We start from the raw sequence: 6,000 nt of genomic DNA, 5'->3' as shown, positions 1-6,000 counted from the left end.
GACAACTGTTTAAGTATGATCAGTGCCTTACCATCCTTTATCTGGTAAACTCACAGCTACCAAATTGTTTTGTTTTTTTCTTAAATCGTGGTCATGGCATCAGATGTGCCAGCACAGTCTGTGGGAATAGCTTGATATTGCACCAGAACTTGGTTGGTGGTGACATTTGCTATATTAGTAACTTGTTTTAAAAAACCATATAAGACATAGGGTGATATGGAAGACTCTGGTGGCTGCAGTTGGGACCATTGAGCACAAGAGCAAAACAATGAGGACTTGGAGTACCAGGAGGCATATTAAGGCACAACAAGATCTCACATTGTTGTAGTGTCTTAATATTTTGTTTAGCCAATTCATTTCCATAAATAACTTTCCTTCCCCAGGATGACACAAGTCCCCTCACCTGTTCTATGGTTTAACGTTCCAAAGCCCTTCTATTTTATAGTGTGGCTTCAGAAAGGGTGGTCATTTGTCATCATTGAAGAACATCCAAACTCTCTATAGTGGCAGCCATAGCCTTGTCTGGTTTGTCTTTGAAGCTCCAGGCTAGATGACAATTCTGTACAAAGGCTACCACTGCTGTATCCTGCACTCGTAGGAGCATAAGCCCCAGTCCAACCAACAGAGGGATGAAGATTTCTCCTTTTTCTCTTATGTAGTTGCAGAGTAGAAGCACCACCTCATCATCTCTATCTAGATACATCTGTGGAATAATTATAACAGGAACACATATACACACAGAATACTTTAAGAGTTGAGCTGGTTCAAGGGCTTACAGTTCTTTCACACCAGAGGAACAGGGGAGGGCTGACACCTCTGATGATGCTTTTTTATCATTCAGTTGGCATGGGATGTCCTCATGGTCACCATAGGAAAGTGGGGGGCCCTCAATGGAGGGGACCTTCTGTAAGGATTGATTAAAATAAAGACCCAGGTCTGAAGAGAAACCATATAAGGTACAATCAGCACGTATTGTGGCTAAGAGGGGATTCAGAAAGGAGGCCAAAAGAAAACATCAAGAGACATTTGGAAAGGATGTGAGAGGTAGCAGGTCAATGGTATATTGAACATATTGTAGCCAGGATAGTGTAGACTGAGTATTTCCTCTCCATTGTGTGTAGGGAGCTGCACTGTGCCACGCCCCAAAGATGGCACCAAACTCCACCTTCTGCCTTCCCGATGGTGAGCACTCCTTGTGATAAACAACTCCTTATTTGGATGCACTTGCCTGGTATGTGGAGAGCCGCGCCCTAAGATGGCACCAGCTTCTGCCCTCTCTAACTAGTAAACCCCCCAGAGCTCATGTGCCTGTATCACGCCACGTTTCTGACCAATTATGATAAGACACCTCAGCAAATGGGCGGATAGAAGGAGAGAGCCTCCCGGGTACAGGGCTCCCCGATCCATCAAAGCATCAAGAAGGGAATCCTGAATAAACTACTGAGAGAAGAACCTGGTCCTGTTTCGTCTTTTCCTTGCAGGACGAGGTTGGGCACGACAGTTGTGGATCCTATTCAAGAAGAGTTTCAGGGATTAGCACGGACTGAGAGTCCCACACAAGCTCTCAAGAAATATGAATATCAACAGAGGTATGTGCAGCATAACTGAAGAGATATAGTTTTTTCCATGACTCCTGTTTCCCATGGGTCATCTCTTTTCATCCCCTGGGCCTTTATAACAATGGTGAGACCATTATTTATGTCCTGAAATAGGCTATTTCTGTGAACGATGAGTTTAATTTTAAGGGACTAATAATGGCAGCTGCTGAAATGATCCCTGTCCACGAGGCAGCCCACTTTTGTGACTGTTTTGTTGATGGGGGGAAGCAGAGAACGTGGATGGAGTCTCAGAAGTAAAGTTAGGAAAGATAGGAATATAAATAGAGCTTTGACATCCTTGGTTGGGGAAGTCTGTAACCAAATTACCTGGTTGTTGCTATCATAGGTTTTCCAAATAGAAAAATGCCACTGTTAAGTGTTGGAGAGAGGATTGGAAGGGGAAGTTTAACAGTGATAAAATGTGTCATTTTTAAACAACAAAATCCAGATATTTGATTTTACAAATGAAGACTCGGGAGCCAGATGATGAGGTGAAATCCTGTTGAGATTTGGTCTTTCTTTATATAATGTATTGCCAAATACTAGCCACCAAGGACTGATTGCCCACAGGGTTAAGTCCACAGGTAAAATGTGACCTTGCTCCTTAACTTAAAATTATTGGTTAAATAAAGATGCCAACAGCCAATAGCTAGATAGAAGAGACAGAGGCAGGATTTAAGGTATCCAGGCTTGGGTCTGATCAGGATCACAAGGAGAGAGAGAAAGGTAGAGAGATGAGGAAGCCACCATGGAGCATGATGAATCATGAAAGCATTAGGGCTAGGAAAATGGAGTTAAGAGCTGCCCAGCTGGAACATGGTAAATTTTGACTCAGGAATATTAATGGAGAAGTCATTTCTAATAGCATAAGGGGTAGATATCTGTCCAGCCCTAGTGCTGATTGATGCTTTCTATAAATATAAAGGCTCTGTGTCTTTTATCTGGGAACAGAATGATCAAAGGCAGGGGAGAATCCCCTGATTCAGATTAAATATTGTATATGGTAAAAGCCTGTGTGATAAATTATATACACTCAGCCCAGGTTGTGGAAGGATTAGAATATGTGGACTTGTTGTTGTAGGTGTATCAGTGTGGGTGTGGACTTAAGAACCTCACCATAGCTACCTGGAAGTCAGTATCCCACTATCAGCATTCAGATGAAGATGTAGAATTCTTAGCTGCTCCTGCACCATGCCTGCCTGGATGCTTCCATGTTCTTGCCTTGGTGACATTGGACTGAATCTCTGAACCTATAAGCCAGCCTCAATTAAATTCTGTCATTTATAAGTCTTGCATTGGTCATGGCGTCTATTCACAGTGTCTTTCTAGCAATTGTCAGGGTCCAAGAACTGTAGAAGAATGATACCCCAGACTCGAATTGTGTGAAAAAGCAAAGACTATTTAGCTGAATTTCCTGCATACAGGGGTGTCTTAGGGTTTCTATTCCTGCACAAAACATTATGACCAAGAAGCAAGTTGGGGGGCAAAGGGTTTATTCAGCTTACACTTCCATATCACTGTTCATCAGCAAAGAAAGTCAGGACTGGAAACAAGCAGGTCAGAAAGCAGGAGGTGACACAGAGGCCATGGAAGGATGTTACTTACTGGCTTACATCCCCTGGCTTGCTCAGCCTGCTTTCTTATAGAACCCAGGTCTACCAGCCCAGGGATGACAACACCCACAATGAGCAGGCCCTCCCCCCTTGATCACTAGTTGAGAAAATGTCTTACAGCTGGATCTCATGGAGGCATTTCCCCAACTGAAGCCCCTTTCTCTGTGATAACACAAGCTTGTGTCAAGTCGACACAAAATCAGCTAGTCCAATTGACCTCATGTCAACTAGACACACAAACACATTCCTATTAAGCCTCAACCCTTACTTTTTTTACTCATCTTCAAGATCTAAATAACCTTAAGAGTCCCACAGTCTTTACAAAATTATACACAGTAAATTTTCAATTCCTTTAAAATATCCAATCTCTTTTAAAATTAAAAGTCTTTTTTTTAATTCAAAGTCTCTAAACTGTGGACTCCACTTCTTCCTTCAAGAGAAAAAAATATCAGGGGACAGTCACAATCAAAAGCAAAATCAATTCCTAACCATCCAATGTCTGGGATCAATTTCTGGGCTTCTCCAAGGGCTTGGGTCACTTCTCCATCTATACCCTTAGTAGCACATACCTTGTCCTCTCAGCTCCAATTGCCTGTTCTCCACTGTCACTCCTATTCTTAGTGGTCACCTCATGATATTGGCATCTTTGAAACACTGCTCTCTTCCACTTCAATGAGACTTCACCTTGATCATTAGTTGAAAAAATTCCTGACAGCTGGATCTCATGGAGGCATTTTCCCAACTGAAATTCCTTCCTCTGTGATAATGAAAGATTTAAAATTTTAAGTTAGCCCCACTAACTCTGTCTTGAGAACAAGTATGTCTCAAGGCTAAGAACAAAGTAACATGTTAAAAGAAATGGCCCAACCCCAGATCATCTAGACTGGATAAGGTCTGGCTCTGCCGTCCTGAGAAAAACAAGTATTAAGGTCAGTGTGCCCCAAAACAGAATGGCCTAGAGTTGAACCATGTCCAAAATAGACAGAGTGTGCCAATTTAAATGAACCATCGAAATTGCTATGCTCCTGTTGCTAACTTCTTATGTGATTTTTCCCTATAAATACTTCTCCTCATTTGAGTTCAGGGTCAACACCTCTATCTCCTGCATGAGATACATGTTGTACCCAGAGTTCTGGCCTCTCCTCCACCCCCAAATAAACCTCTTGCCTGATTGCAGCAAGATAGGCTCTCTGTGAGTTCTTGGGTTTGCATTCTCCTGGTACTAGAGTGAGGGGCTTCTCCAATTCAGGGATCTTTCAATAACACCAGCTTCTGTCAAGTTGACACAAAACCAGCCAGTACAAGGGGTCTCCCCATTTAGTGGACTCACAAGCCCAGCTTTTATTGTCTGTTAGGAAAATTCCAGAGGGGGGGTTCAGTATATGCTATTTTACCTTGTTTGGTTAGCTCTATCTCTAGTGGTCTGACTGATTCTAGAACTGGTTAGACTCCAGAGACATCCCATGGATTGCTTACTCATTCTAGCTACCTGTTCTTACTTCAGGACTGATAACAAGGTACCCTCAGATGGCCTGCCCATGACTGTAGTTGATTGACCACAGCTGTGTTCCTGGATCTAAGTTTTCATTTCTGGGAAACAAAAACTTAGGCCTAGTCTCCCAAACTGCCAGTTTACCGCCTGTGACATAGTTAGCCTGGCTCTGGCTAACTCAGTCCTATCATCCCCCTCTCTGATTTGTAACTGAATCAAATCATTGATTCATCAGTTCTTTTTTCAAGGTCCTAGTCATTGGCCAGGGAGTCAATTGGGACCTAAGAATCATTAGTTACTGCCAAAGCACAGGCTTTTTTGACTTAGCATCTCAGCCTTTAAGGTGAGGTAATAGAAGTCATAATTTTTTTATACTTGCTACCTGATACCATGAGGATATTGTCAAATGAGCTCAAGATGGCTTAAATGCTAGTCAAAGTCTGTGCTGTGGGGCACTTATCAGAAGCATCTGATTAGATGATCCAGCTGAAATATAGGGAAACATCATATTGATTATGGTTGGTTAATCATAGCTTTCAGAAAGTAAGAAGTCAACAATTCACAGTACTCAGCTAGTTCCTGTATTTCAGCTGGGTAAAAAAAAAAAGTCTGTTGAGACTAGTATAGACTAGGGACAGAAGTTAAGAAATCCCAAGGCCAAAGGGGAAATTCTATTTTTAAAAGCAGGTGGATGTACTTATTTAGAGCCTATTTCATCTCTGACAGGCAGATTCAGGTCTTAGCACTCTTGATTTCCTGAAGCTTATGTGAACTTTAGTGTACAACAAAATGTACATTAGTATTTACCACTGTGTTGAAATCCATATTTTAAAAAAAAGTAGTTAACAGGTATCTGTAAGACAACAGAAGTAGACTCATGCCTTTGGAGTCATGTAACTAGGCAGCCCTTCTTGGGGAAGTAGAATTAATATTAAAATACAAACATCTTCAGGACAATCTACACATTTATATTTTAATTTGAAGCCTGTTAGTAAAGCAAACATGTCTGCCTTTTTAAAACAAGAGACTTATTAGCTTTAATAAAGTAACCAATGAACTACACAGTAGTGGTTTACCTTGACAAAAGAAGCTAAGTACCTGTTGTCTAGCTGTTAAGCTGCAAGTAGCCATCGATGTGATCAGAGAACTTGAAGAAGTATAAACTCAAATGCCATAAAATCATCCATGTTTCATTACCCAGACAGTTTCTCCAGGTTCCTACACCCCTATGGCAGCATGGGTGAATGCAGTCTTTGGACAGCTGACCTAGAAGATGAAGAGGTTTTTACTGTGAGGA

The sequence above is a fragment of the Micromys minutus genome (genome assembly GCF_963924665.1).
Source record: "Micromys minutus genome assembly, chromosome: 32".
In the NCBI taxonomy this organism is placed as follows: domain Eukaryota; kingdom Metazoa; phylum Chordata; class Mammalia; order Rodentia; family Muridae; genus Micromys; species Micromys minutus.
Note: the sequence above shows the minus strand (reverse complement) of the source record.